Source organism: Leptonychotes weddellii, chromosome 11, assembly GCF_054177405.1.
Source record: "Leptonychotes weddellii isolate Sample4059 chromosome 11, ASM5417740v2, whole genome shotgun sequence".
In the NCBI taxonomy this organism is placed as follows: domain Eukaryota; kingdom Metazoa; phylum Chordata; class Mammalia; order Carnivora; family Phocidae; genus Leptonychotes; species Leptonychotes weddellii.
The window spans coordinates 20,024,412-20,040,009 of NC_138379.1; positions in this window are offsets into that span (position 1 = coordinate 20,024,412).

The following is a 15,598-nucleotide window of genomic DNA, read 5'->3' on the forward strand; positions in this document are numbered from 1 at the left end:
ATAGCTTGTGAGCACTTACAATGCTAAGCACTAAGCAGGGATCAGTTCCTCCTATTTTATTAAACTTCTTTTCTGACTACTGTCTATAGAAAAGACATTTTACTGATCACTGGAGAGTGAATGACCTACAGTCTCTGTCTTCAGTTAGTATGTAATTGGACATGCCATTACTCTTAATTTAGTTGTTGTGTTTGTTATTGTTGTTGTTTACCTGTTAGTTTCAGGGACTCTAGAATATTACCATCAACAAAATATTTGTTATTAAATGTGGACAATAAAACTGTACATGTTTATTTAAAAGTAACTATTCCACTAGCCCTTCCTACTCCCATCCCTATACCTTGCTTGCTCTTACCATCTGCTGATCTGGAGTTTCTTCCTAGGCCACTGACTCTTCAAGGTATGTCTTAAATCTTATCTCTCCTCGAGGGTGATCCTGATTACCACAAATTCCTTACATCTCAACTTTTTGACTTATAAAACCTACATCTATTACTACATCATTTTTGTTCATTTACATAACATTATTTTTTAGGAGTTTCATGGATTCATCATATATGTGGTAAATTCTTGGTTGGGCAGTAGTAATGGACTCTATGATAGTCTACCCAATCCCTCCCTTCAGGACCAATGACGTCATTCCCAGATGCAGGGGGTATTGGCTGCTTACCACCCAACTGAGTGCCTCCCCAGGATCTGCTTTCAGATGAAGAAAACTATTGCACCCAAATTTTCGTTCCCCCAGCCCTGGGGCAGTCCACATCCATGACTGCCCAATGTGAAAACATACATAACAATTTCCTTTCTCTCAAATGAGATATCCCTTTGAGGGATATCTCAGTGCCAGAGTTCTCCAAGAGTTCACCTGAAGCAAGGGGCACCTGCATGTCAGTTCAAATCCTCCCTCTGTCCACTAAGGCTGTCCTCACTCTCTCACAGGTGTTACTGAAAGCACTCCTCAATAAACTTCCCATGCAAAGTTCCATTTCATAGTCTATGTCCTAGGAAAACAGACCTACATCTCAGCTGTGCTTCTAGACTTGGTGCTTGGAAGGATTTATCAATTCAGGAATCCTGAACAGGTAATTTATAACAGTGATGATGAAAATTATAATTATAGGAAGCACTTCTTTAGCATTCACTTACGAACCAACACCATTTATTTATTCCCCACATCAGCCTTGTGAATGTTATTGTAATCCCTTTTCAGATGAAAAAATTAATATTCAGAAAGTTTAAGTAACTTGCACAAGGACCTACAGCAAGAATGTGGCTAGTAACAAAATGTGAATTCTTAATTAATATATAATGTGAATGATTTCACTAGCTTAACTCTTTTTAAAGCATTTCATCACCAACCTCTTGGGTAAAGCTTCACCTCCCCTTTCTGAAAGTGCTGTGTTAGGAAGCAAGGACTCTGCAGTAAGAAACCTCCTTTGAGGAGATTCATATTTTAGAGGAAGAGAAACAAGAAAAAAGCTTGAATCCAGGTAATAGTGCAGATAATACCTACTGATATGGGCTAAATACAATAGCATTCCTCTGGTTCATCAGATTTTTTTTTAAGCTAATATTTTTTAAAGATTTTATTTATTCATTTGACAGAGAGAGAGACAGCGAGAGAAGGAACACTAGCAGGGGGAGTGGGAGAGGGAGAAGCAGGCTTCCCACGGGGCAGGGAGCCGGATCTCAGGAGCCTGGGATCATGACCTGAGCCGAAGGCAGATGCTTAATGACTGAGCCACCCAGGCACCCTGGTTCATCAGATTTTCTATGGAGAAAACTCACAGAATTTGGATGACCATTGTAGAACCATGACCAACAGCTGAAGTAAAACTGATTAACACGGCTTCCGATAACATGGTATTTCCCAGCCATGTAAAGATTTGGGTTTCCAAAGACAAAAAGTCCCAGCATTTCTGAAGAAGTTTGATTCCTTTCCAGTAATTAGCATTTGTTTCCTAAATGGGGCTGGGAATGAAAGTAGGGGAAAGAGGGATAGGAAGCAAGGAAGGAAGAGAATGCAACAGGAAGAGCAGGAAAGTTTTTGAGAAGTAGATGAGATACATAGCAAATACTATTTCTACTACAATTATACTTACATTAATTAAGAGGTCAATTGTGAGATTAATAACATTGATTAAGATCTGTAACAAATCCACTCTGTCACTGCTCATGCATCTTGTTTAAAGTTTTGTTTCTGATGGTCTAGTAGAAGCAATTTATTACCAGGATGACAAAAAAAAAAAAAAAAAAGAATTCTCTAGCTATTTTAATTCTTCCCTCACGTTTAGTATTCTGCAAAGAAATGTTATAAAAGGATGAGGAAATCTGTCAACATTTTTTCAGGAGTTTAACTTTTAAAAGTTGATTGAGCAAGGTCTTTCCAACATACTTGAACTGCAATAGGGCTACGTGCTGGAAGGTAAAGAATACATGGAGGGGGGGCACCTGGGTGGCTCAGTTGGTTAAGCGACTGCCTTCGGCTCAGGTCATGATCCTGGAGTACCGGGATTGAGTCCCACATTGGGCTCCCCACTAGGCAGGAAGTCTGCTTCTCCCTCTGACCCTCCCCCCCCATGTGCTCTCTCTCTCTCTCTCTCTCTCTCTCAAATAAATGAATAAATTAAAAAATCTTAAAAAAAAAAAAAAGAATACGTGGAGGGGACATCTTCGTCATACACTAATTCAGAGAATTCCTATTTTATAGCCTGAAACTGCCTATTTGTATGGCTTGCAGAATCTTGAAAATCTCACTGTACCTCTGAATTTGAGAATAGACTCAAAAGAAAAAGAAGATGAATACTTTTTGAGGATCTTTGACTCTGGTTTTGGAGCTCAAAGAGAATAATTCTTTATAATTATAGAGGGGGATGAAAGACTGAAGGAAAGTTGATTAGTCCCAATGTAAATGAAATTATAATATTTTAGAGCTGGAAATATCTTTATAAACCCTGCCAAAGAACACAGCCAAACTTGTGAAAAGGTAAGCATAAAATATTTTGTTTATCTATTACAATTGGGAGCCTTTTCTTCAGTCATTGTCAAATGTCTAAAGGAAAGAAGCTTCATGCTGAAATACAAAACATAAAGTCAGGATATTAACAAAGCATCAATCCCTGGCTTTCCATTCAATAAACAAACTGATCACATCAGAAATTTTGAGGAGAAAGAGAAATGCGCTAACTTCTAATGGCCCCCTGCCTGTAATTACTGCTTGGTTATAGAGTCTGGAAATTAGCATGGATATAGGTCATACTTCAAGGTAAACATATTGTACTCGATCAAATATTCTTCATATACATGTAAATATCAAAGTAGATTTACCATGCTGGGCTCTCTTTAAGCTCTAGAAATTATATAAGATTCTAACTTAAATTTTATGTAAGCCACAAGGCATGGTGTATTTCATAAATTGATTATTTTGATTTCCTTGACATGGGTCAAAGACACTTGTCTCAATTCATGAATGAAACATGTACTGAACACTAGGTGCAAAGCACTGTATTAAGTATTATGAAGAATTCAAAGATGAATAACATTTCGTTCTGCAGTTAATAAGCTTAGAGTATAGTTCAGTGATTTATGAAAATGTATTTAGCTGAAATCTTAATGGGGTCCATGAGGGACCATTTCCTGAGTTGTCACAGTAGGAGAAAAGGGTGGGGGAGATGAAGAGCAAGTTGGGAAGCTCATGTTTACTCAAAATTATTTTCCTCTCATTCATACCTATATACTCCTTTTTAAAATGTATTTTAAAGTTTCTGAGAAAGTTTTCTGTCTAATCAAAAGGCTTTTCTTATTGTTTTGCTTTGCAAAAATTTTAAAAACTGTGGAGAGTTGAAACAAATTTGGGTAAATTTCTGTGGTTTATTCATTTATTCACCTTTAACAAATATTTACTTTCTTTTTTTTTTTTTTAAGATTTTATTTATTTATTTGAGAGAGAGAGAGAATGAGAGAGAGCACATGAGAGGGGGGAGGGTCAGAGGGAGAAGCAGACTCCCCGCCGAGCAGGGAGCCCGATGCGGGACTCGATCCAGGGACTCCAGGATCATGACCTGAGCCGAAGGCAGTCGCTTAACCAATTGAGCCACCCAGGTGCCCCTAAATATTTTATTTATTTATTCATGAGAGACAGAGAGAGAGGGAAGCAGAGGCAGAAGGAGAAGCAAATTCCTGGCTGAGCAGACAGCCCAATGTGGGGCTCGATCCCAGGACCCTGGGATCATGACCTAAGCCGAAGGCAGACGCTTAACCGACTGAGCTGCCCAGGCGCCCACAAATATTTACTTTCTACAAATCCTATAAACATTAAAAGAATATGAGAGAATACTGTGAACTTCATGCCAATAAATTTGATGACTTACATGGAAATGTACAGATTCTTTGAAAAATACAAGTTATCAAAACTGACACAAGAAGAAGTAGAAAATCCAAATGTCCCTATATTTATTAAAGAATTTGAATTTGTAATTAAAATTTTCACACAGGGGCGCCTGGGTGGCTCAGTCGTTAAGCATCTGCCTTCAGCTCAGGTCATGATCCCAGGGTCCTGGGATCGAGTCCCACTTCGGGCTCCCTGCTCTGTGGGAAGCCTGCTTCTCCCTCTCCCACTCCCCCTGCTAGTGTTCCCTCTCTTGCTGTCTCTCTCTGTCAAATAAATAAAATATTTTTTAAAAAATTTTAAAAATAAAATTTTTCACACAGAAAAATCTTCAGGCCTAGATATCTTTAGCAGTGAATTCCACTAAATGCTTAAGGAGGAAATAATACCCATTATATAAAAATTCTCAGAAAATAGAGGATAGTTTATCCCTAAATCTCTGATATCAAAGTTTGGCAAATTCATACACTCATTATAAGAAAATGACATTCCAATATACCTCATGAACATACACACAAAACCTTTAAAGAAACGTAGCAAATGAATCTAGAAATTTATATAAAGAATTATACGTCATAACCATGTAGAGCTTATTCCAAAAATACAAGATCTATCCGTTGAAAATCACTCAATGTCATTTCCATATTAATAGAATAAGGCAGAAAAGCCATATTATCTCTTCAATAGCTACAGTAAAGTATTTGAAATAATTCAGTACTTATTCATAAAAACAATTCTCAGCATACTAGTAATAATGAACATCTATGAAAAACCTCTTGCTAACATTATACTTAAGGGTGACACACTAGAAAGCTTTTACCCCAAGGCAAGTAATTCTACTCTTTCAACTATTCAACACTGTACTAGGTATTGGGAAAACAGCAGTAAACAGCAATGAGCAAGATGAGCAAACACTTATCTTTCAAAAAATTTAGATGCTTTCATATAACGAATAATAAAATATGACTTTCATTAGAAGTACTAGAACTTACCTAATTATTTTAGTTAAGGCGCCACATGGATAGATTACTTAACATGTGACTTAAATGCAAATATGCCACGAACTAAAACAACAAGCTAATTTCCTGGCCACATCATTACAAGTAGGAACTGAAAAATATTCAAAAGCTAGGCTCTATGCCATGATCACAAGCCTTCTACATCATCAATTTGTCCTACATATGCAATTGAAATTTTAAAAAATCTTTTTCTGAACTTACTGCTCTTTGAAACATATTTCACATCTAAAAATAAAGTACATGCATATACCAACTTAAAAAAGGGGAGGGGAGGTCTATTCAAACCGTAAGCTTTTAGAAAATATGCACACCCACAATGAGGCTGTGTGAGGTGCAAAGCTCCAATTACCATAGTACAATCAAGCCTGTACTTAGTTTGTTTATACCTCTCCCAGGCTGCACACAAAGCATTTTGGGAATCTAATGGTCATGGAAGGCAGCATAAACTATGCACAACAAATTGGGTGTGAAACAATGTTCATTTAGATCATCCCCATTCCACAAAAGTGCTATTTGGGAAGTTTTTCAAAAACACCTAGGGGTTTGAAGGCTTTCTTAAATTGACACTTGGTGCAGTCTCTTGACTGACTTCCGTATAAGTTGTTTGGTTATGATTTGATGCTTTTACTTCAAATGCTACTCTTTGGAATATGCCTCTTTCATATCCTGAGAGCATGGCATTATAGTCAAAGCTGCATAAGATGATGATAAATTAGTCTTTTGCAAGCGGAGGTCATTCAAATCAGATTATTTCATTAAAATGGGATACAAATTACAATGGAGATCAGCAGACGCTTTGAAGCAAAACCCATATTACCTATGTTCCATTTATCCAGAAACACTGTAGAAAGAAATCTGGTTTGATAGATGATCAATAGTAATTCCCATCTAGCGTTAAATATTATTGTTTAAAAAGTAAATGTCCTCCAGGAATAAATTCTATAGTCTTTGTACTCTGGACTTGTTTTTCCTCCTCTGGCTTTCAGATCACAAATTACTTATTTCAATTGTTTGTTTGGTTCTTGTTCTTGAATTTCGAAAGCTCCTTAAGAAAATGGTATAGCCATCCTTTTATGTAGTAGCACCTAGTAAAGGTCCTGTCTCATGGTATGCACTCAATATGTTATTACAGAAGGAAGGAGGGATAGAAGAAAATGAAGGTAGCCAGGACGGAAAAGGAGTAGGAAAATTAAGGTTTAACCAACCTAATTTGATAAGACGAATGTTTAGTTCAAGAAAGAATCTAATACAATTTTTCTAAACTTGTCTGCTCAGGGCAACCACTTTGGGGTGATAACTAAAATAATATGAGATCATTTCCATCACCATAGAAGCATGTTGTTATAGCTCTCATATTAAAAAAGAAAACTCTCTTCCTCCCTCTCCTCTATGTTGTAAGATCAAAGAAGTTGTAAGAATTCCCCAAGGCCATACAAAGATTAAGGTGAAGACTAAACACTAGAACTGGGTCTCCTTGTTGTTGAGTTCTTTTATTACTCTAAAAACAAAACGTAACAGGATAGGACTACATGATAAAATCACCTCTTCCACTCATCCTCACTCCTTCTTGCAAGGTACATTCTCTTTCCTGGCCAGATTATAAATGCCAAAGTACTCCATTTTTTAAATTCTATTCATGCATTCATGAGCTTTTCTGATTTGAACTATTATACTTCTCTAAAAACAGAGGTCAGCCTCTCACTCAGCCAGGATGTGTCCAGTATGCAGATTTGGAAATAAAGGGCTTTGGTCTCCATGACAAGAGAATGGGGCATCTGTTTCTTTCTTTTTTTTGTAGTTTTCTTTTTTTCTTTTCTTTTTTTTTATTATTATGTTACTGTTTCTAAGCTTGACACTGGAGACTCCTTTGGCCAGGTACCAAGCTATATAGCTCTTCTTCAGCTTTAAAACCAAAGCCTTGTATCTGCTTTTTCTTTTAGAAACAACTGCCTCATTGGAGCACCTGGGTGGCTCAGTCAGTTAAGCATCTGCCTTCAGCTCAGGTCATGGTCCCAGGGTCCTGGGATAGAGCCCCGTGCTGGGCTCCCTGCTGGGCGGGTAGTCACTTGTCCCTCTCCCTCTACCATCTCCCTCTCTCAAATAAATAAATAAAATCTTTAAAAAAAGAAAAAACAAACAAACAAAAAAACACACCTGCCTCATTGACTTACCTACTTAAACACACTTCCATCTCCAGGCCTCAGTCCTCATTATCTTGACACTGACATGTATCAATAATGGTCTCCTCCAACCTCCATAGGAACCTAAGGTGTGCTCATGCCTCATTCTCAACAGCTTTCTACTGCTCATCTCCTCTGATCCCCGAGAGACTGCACATTCAAGTATCCCTCAATAGTCATTGATATGCCTCTATTTTGAGCTTTACTGTGCAAAAGGGAGAAGATGTCTCAGGAGGAATAAGCGTCTCTATATCCTCTCTGTATTCTTCAAAGCATCTGGCAAAGAGGTCTTCACTTAATTCACTATTACTCCATATATTCACCAAACATACTGAGTGTGGCCAGATGCTATAAGTGCCTTTCAGAATCCCACCAATTGCAGCCTCATTTCTCTTTTTTGCAATCAACATCCTCAAATGATTTGATCAGACTCTCTCCCTCTTTTGTCACATACTTTTTAAAGACTAATTTATTCTGGCTTCACCCATTACTTGACATTGCTTTGTTAAGGTCCCTAATGACTTTCATGTTAAGTCCAATGTAAATTCTCAGTCTTTTTCCATTTTTTGGATCTATCCAGATCATGTGATGCAGCTGATAACTTCCCCTCTCAATATATTTTATTCACTTTGCTCCCAGGACAGAGTACCCTCTCTTCTTGGTTTCCCTCCTACCTCATTGATCATTCCTTCCTGGATTCCTTTGAGGTTCTACCTATTCTGCCTGATTCCTTAACATTGAAATACCTCCCATGCCAGTCCCTGTCTCCATTTTTATGCCCTATTTCATGGATCTAATCCAATCTCATAACCTTAAGTACTGATTGCTGACAGTCCCCAGACTTTTTCCCTCTCTGAAGATGATGTCTGCACTGTAACCATATCCACTCACGTATTACTATTTTAGAACATTCAATTGCCTAAGAACTTCAATTGCCAAAGGCTGCATCTGTTCACCAAAGGAAGTTCTCCAGCCTCTGATCCTGCTCTGCATGCACATAGAGCAGGCCAGAATTGCCTAACAATAAATGTTTCCTGAAAGCCAGCCTCAATAAATCACTGACAGGAATTGATATATGAAGACCTGTCTCATCCTTCTGGTTGGGTATTTGTTTTACAGAGGCTCCCAGTGTTCCTTAATGGCATTTAGTCCTAATTCCCCACTATTATTAATTTGCTTGGTAACTTACACTGTATTGGCCATTTTCCCTTTTCGGTCTCATTTCCCCACTTCCCCAGTGCTTCCTGGGTTCACCTCCCAAAATAAATCAAGTACACTGGAGTCCTTGTCTTGGGGTTTATTTCTGGGATAAAAACAGACACTCAACTACAATCTCATATATCCAACTGGTAACCACATATCCACTTGGGTTTCTGATAGGTATGCAAAACATAAAATACCTAATACTGAACTTTGATCTTCTCTCTCCGGAAACATGTATTGTAGCTGCGGTCTTCCTCCTCTCCCTTGATGCAAACTACCTTTGCAGTTGTGCCTCTTCTAGTCCCTAAATCATTGTTGACTCAGCTCTGTTTCTCACAGTTTAAAAGTTTCCTACCTCATCTTGTTCTACATTTTATGTTTTTGTATGTTACTTCTATATAATACATATGCAGATTATAGTTTTATTTTCTGTTCCACTTTGCTAGAATATAAACTCCACAAAAAGCTGGAGCTCTGTTGTTTTCACTGGACATGATCTTATCTTCCATGTGCTCATAATTTAGCTTTTGTCCAACTGTTTTGAAAAGTTTCAGGGGCGCCTGGGTGGCTCAGTTGGTTAAGCGACTGCCTTCGGCTCAGGTCATGATCCTGGAGTCCCGGGATCGAGTCCCACATGGGGCTCCCTGCTCAGCAGGGAGTCTGCTTCTCCCTCTGACCCTCCTCCCTCTCATGCTCTCTCTCATTCTCTCTGTCTCAAATAAATAAATAAAATCTTTAAAAAAAAAAAGAAAAGTTTCAGATTTTTAGGAAGCATATGTTTATGTAATTATTGCTACATAGATAGTTGTGAATTTAAATTGAAAGTAGAGACAAAACTAACAATCTTTTGTGGTTAGGATCTGTAATGATCACACAAATCATTTTTAATTAGTTGAGTCCAAGTATATGGAAAGCCTAAATATATAACGTATAGAAGATACACAAAATATATCTCTTCCCTTTATTAAGTTAGAATGATGAATAGTTGGGTACTTTGTGTAAAAAGCTTAAGGTCCAATTTGAAATAGCACATTATCAACAAAGTCAGTTTTCTAAAGGCTCAAGGGAAAAGTTCTCAACAATCACAACCAGTCAAAGAAAGAATAACAGATCTTACTTTTAATTTTTATTAAGATTAGCCAAAGAAAAGTCTTTGGCATACATCACTGAAATTTTGTCTATTTCTTATAGGCACATAGGTCCATTTCCTTATTTAATGGAAATATTTGAAATGCTAAATTGATATCTAGTGTTTGCTTTGCTTATTTTACTTGTTGGTGTTTTGTTTTTAGGGAATAGTATTGCTCAATTTATTAGTAGAAAAACAAATTTTATAATGAACTGGCATGTTGGCTTAGTAAAAGTTTAAAATAAACAGATCAATTAAAGTATTGCCATGTGTGTCGTAGAAGCCAAAATGGTATGATTAATTCAAATAAGACCCAATTTTAAGATAAGCTGACAAAATAGGTAATTTATCTGTGTTTTCAGTGATATCCAATGGCCCATTTAACTTCATAGGTTTCTCTGGTTGCTTTTGCCTTCCCCCTACTCACTACCCTCATCTATAGAAGTCACCTGTAATCATCTTTCCAACTTTACAATCTGATTCTTCTCTGCAGGATTCCCAATTGCTGCCACCCCAGCCCCATCAGAGCTTATCTGGTGACTCAAGGGTACACTTTTCTTAAAACAAGTGCAAATTGTGTGATAAAAGGAATGTGGTTTTGGTTCTTCCCTCCCCTCCCCCATACAGGGTTTCAATTAACCACAGAGATCATTATGAACTTGGGAGGACAGTGAGAGGTGCAAGAGGGGGAAACATTTCACTAGCTGAAAAGTCAACCTCTGTGAGCCTTGCTTTCTTCAACCATAAATGCAAAATTGCTCCATGTAGCGTGTTCGGGAGAATGTAATAAGTGTTAATGTATGGCTGGCCCACAGAAGTTATCCAATAAGCCATAGATACCATGAATACTCATTTCTACATCTCTCTTATCTCTACTTGCTGTACAACTAAGAATATTTCCTTTTTATTACTTAATAAGCCCTATACCACTGTGCTGCTTGTTAGGAGCCTACTTCCTACTTCAGAGAAGCATTTATCTTCATAAACAACCATTGGGTTTTTGTTTCCCATTTACCATATAACTCATCAGTTTCTGAATCTCCCTGACCTACCAAAGTCTATAAAGGTGTGAAGGTCAATCAGAAGCAGTTATGTGGCCCCTATGGTCACTACATTTGGTTTTCTGTACTTAAGCTGCAATGCTAGCAAAAACGCCTCATTGCTGGGTTTCGTTGTGTTTTTTTTTTTCCAACCATCTCAAACCCTACTTAAGAGTGTTGGGATGTAATAAATGACATTAAAATTTTAAGTAGTCTCCCCAAAAGTGAAGAATCCTCACTTTAGATTCAAAAGGATAATTCAGTCCTGGTTTATATGAAATTTATTTTTGCATTCTCCTTAAAGACTTTTACTGAGCAAAATAAAAAGGCAAAAGTGATCATAAGATAGTTTATTTATCTCACTCATTTTCTGGTCTTTCATAAGTATTTCATATGTTAGCTATAAAGGTTTCATTTGATTAAAGCAGGATATCTAGAAGACACACTTGATAATATTTTGTTAGTTTATTTCGAGTTGTTGTATACTACTAGAATCCTACAAGATTGTTTTTCTTAGTTTCATACCAATCAGTTTTATTTTCACAAATGTATTGTCTGCTTGGTGCAAATTAATGAGATATTAAGTCAGACACAATGATTGAATTAATAGGACTTTTTTATTTCTATAGGCTTCCAGGAAAATACTGGTTCTTGCATACACAACCAAATGTTATTTTCACCGTTCTATCTAACTGCACTTTAGTTTGTATAGCACTTACTAACAGCCTGAAGACTTGCTCCTCTGTCAGGTGAAAACTACTTTCCCTTCATCCATCATTAAAGATTGTTTATCAAGATGCTGCAGGTGAATTAGTGTGAGCCTTATCATACAATATAGCCCAGCTGGATACCTTAGCTGAAATGAGTTCTTGAAATTAAGAAGCTTAGTGATAAGAAATGTACATTATTTTTTCCCTTAGATATAAAAAAAAAAATCCAACAACAACAACAAAAAAAAGTCCGAGAAACAAACACGCAAGAAGGAAATTCTTATACTTCAATCCATGCAATTAGCAACCACAGGGACAGTGACCATTATACAGGACCCTAAATAATGCACCTTACTTTTTTAATGGCTTGGTGCACCTAGGATGGAACATAGTTCTTAATTTCTTTTGGAATGGTTAAAGTGTGGTAGTATCACTGTGAGTATTGATAGTCCTTCTGAAACACCATTACAAAGAAATCTCTAGGTAGGTGTGGCTTCAATATTAACTATTATAAGTTGTTCAAAGCAACCGTAAAATAGAAAGCTTAAATTCCCAGCAGTCTCAAGCTGGAACTTATTTTGTTTACAGATAGTAATAAATATTCCATGATGCTAACATGGCTTCAAAAGGATTTATAGACTTGTGAAGAGATCAACTTCCCACCTATGTGTGCACTCCGAGATAATGCCCAAACTTGGTCAGACTAGAATGCAAAACTCCGAATAGAAGAGAAAAAATTTCAGGGCATAAATAGTTGTTATGAAGAATTTCTTTTTGAGCACAGAACAAGGAGTTAATAATCATATTTTTCAACTTAATTCATTGGAAAGCTAAACAAATTTGTGTTTGCTTTGTTATTCTTCTCCTTACCTGAAATATTAATCACATTTGATGTTCCAATTTTTTTCTTTTGATACTAGACTACACTTGTTACCTGCAAGGAGTTATAGAAACAGGGTAAGACTCATCAGTTTTCTTATTCCTGTTTTCAAAAGAAAAAATATTCTCAGAACATAAGCAGACATGGAACTCTGGAATATTTTATTATAATTATATTCCACTATACTGAATTTAAGGAAAATCCATGTTATTCTTACATACTTCCTTTAAGTGTCCATAAAAATATACATACTAGTTACTGCTTCATACAGCATCACATTTAGTTCAGAAGTTCTTAGCAAATGAGGGGAAATAATTAGTTAGATGCTCCAGTTCTCAGTGTCCAATAAAGTAACCTATGTGTATTCTTCTGGCACTGAAATATAAACGTATTCTTTATATGAGACTTTGAGTTACACAGTGGACAGTTTATTAAGTCCAAACATTTATATTAAAGAGTTTAAGTTCCATGGGGTATTTTTCTTGCTTTATTTGTCCTTTTTTTTTAAATTTCCAGCTTTACTGATATATATAGTTGACAAATAAAAGTTGTATATATTAAAAATGTAGACCATGATGATTATAGGTATAGGTTGTCAGGTCATTATCATATTCAAGTTAATTAACCCATCTGTTACTTTTTCTGAATGTGGTAAGAACACTTATGATCTCTTACCAAATTTCAAGTATACAGTACAGTATTAACTACAGTCACCATGTGGTTCATTACATCCCCAGAACTTAATCATCTTATAACTCAAAGTTTGTAAACTTTGACTGATATATCTCCATTTTCCATATTCCCCAGCCCCTGGCAACCACCATTCTTTTTTCTTTGAAGATTTTATTTGGAAAGTTATTTTAAATTTTATTTAAATGCAATTAATTAACATATAATGTATTATTTGTTTCAGGAGTACAGGTCTGTGATTCATCAGTCTTATATAATACCCAGTGCTCATTACTACACATACCCTCCCCAATGTCTACCACCCAGTTACCCCATCCCTCCACCTCCCACCCCTCCAGCAACCCTGTTTGTTTCCTGTGACTAACAGTCTCTTACGGTTTGTCTCCCTCTCTCCCCGTCTGCTCCCTCTGCCCTTCCACCTGCTTGCTCACTCTCTAAAATAAAGAAATAAATATTTTGAAGAATCAATAAAATTGATAAACTTCAAGCCTGACTTATCAAGAGAAAAAGATAAAGGACTCAAATAAAAGCACAAATGAGAGAGGACAAACAACCAACACCACAGAAATACAAATAATTATAAGAAAAAAAAATGGGCAGAAGACATGAACAGACACTTCTCCAAAGAAGACCTAGAGATGGCCAACAGACACATGAAGATGCTCATCATCACTTATCAGGGAAATGCAAATCAAAACCACAATGAAATATCACTTCACACCTGTCAGAATGGCTAAACTCAAAAACACAAGATACAACAGCTGTTGGCAAGGATGTGGAGAAAAGGAGCTCTCACGCACTGTTAGAGGGAACGCAAACGGGTGCAGCCACAGTATGAAAGTTCCTCAAAAAGTTAAAAATAGAACTACCCTACAATCCAGCAATTACACTACTGGGTATTTACCCAAAGAATACAAAAACACTAATTCAAAGGGATACATGCATCCCTATGTTTATAGCAGCATTATTTACAATAGCCAAGATACGGAAGCAGCTCAAGTGTCCTTTGATTGATGAATGGATATAGAAGAGGTGGTGTATATACATAAATGGAATATTACCCAGCCATAAAAAAGAATGAAATCTTGCCATGTGTAACCACATGGGTAGACCTAAAGAGTATAATGCTAAGTGAAATAAGTCAAATACAAATACCATATGATTTCACTCATATGTGGAATTTAAGAAATAAAACAAATGAACAAAGCAGAAAAAAGACAACCCAAGAAACAGACTCTTAACTATAGAGAACTGATGGTTACCAGATGGGAGGTGGGGGTGGGGGAAACATGTGAAATAGGTGATAGGGATTGAGTGCATTTGTGGAGATGAGCACTGGGTGAGGGAATTAAAAACTTTTAAAAAATTTAAAAAAAAACAAGTTTATTATATCTATTATATCTACCTGCCTTTCTCATACCTCCATATACTTCTAACACCCTGACATGGGTAAATCATATTACCATCTACCCAGTTGCTGGCATTAGGAATCTGGGAGCCATTCTTTAATTCTATCTTTCCATCTCTCTTCCCCCTGCATGGAATCAATACTAAGTCCTGTCCATTCTGTCTCCTGAAGGTCTCTTTGATTCATTCATTCTCTATCTGCAGCATCTATTCTCCTCTAGGGAAATCATTCTCTTCTTGGATTGATGTGCGTCAACTGATTTCCTTTTCTTTGCTCGCTCTCTCTCTCTCATTCCTCTCCAATCCTCCATATCCAGAACACGGCTTCCAAAACCCAAACTGATTGTGTAACCCTCCTCTTCTAACACTTTCAGATAATCTTCAGGGCCACTTTCTTTTGGATTTAACTACAAATGACCTAAAGCCTTTGTGATTTTGCCTCTGTCTCTCCCCCCACATTCTCATTTTGTAGTCTTCCCAGTCACTTTTTACAGTCTTCACTTAATATCTCTTAATTTCTGACCATATCAGCCTGTCATGCATCAAGGTCTTCTCATGAGTTTTGTTTTGTTTTGTTTTGTCTTTATGGACACTTTCCTCTTCTTTCATTAATTTGTCTGACTTATATACATTCCATGACTATCCCTTACACAAAATACATACACATACACACACACCTCCATGATGAAAGTTCCCCTGTTCTGAGCACCTGTGCATCTTCTACTAGCTCTAGCATAGAATTTACCATGCTGTGCTATAAATGTTTCCTCCAACGGACAAAAAGTCCCCAGAAGTTAGAAATTGTGTTTTATTCTCCATTACCTATTGAATGGCTGTAAGAGTGCCTGCTCCATGGTAGGTACTCAAAAAGTACACAGTGAAAGAACAGAGAAGAGATGCATTTATAAATCCCATAGCCAATTTCAAATTATTGATGGTGTATGGTTTCAAAA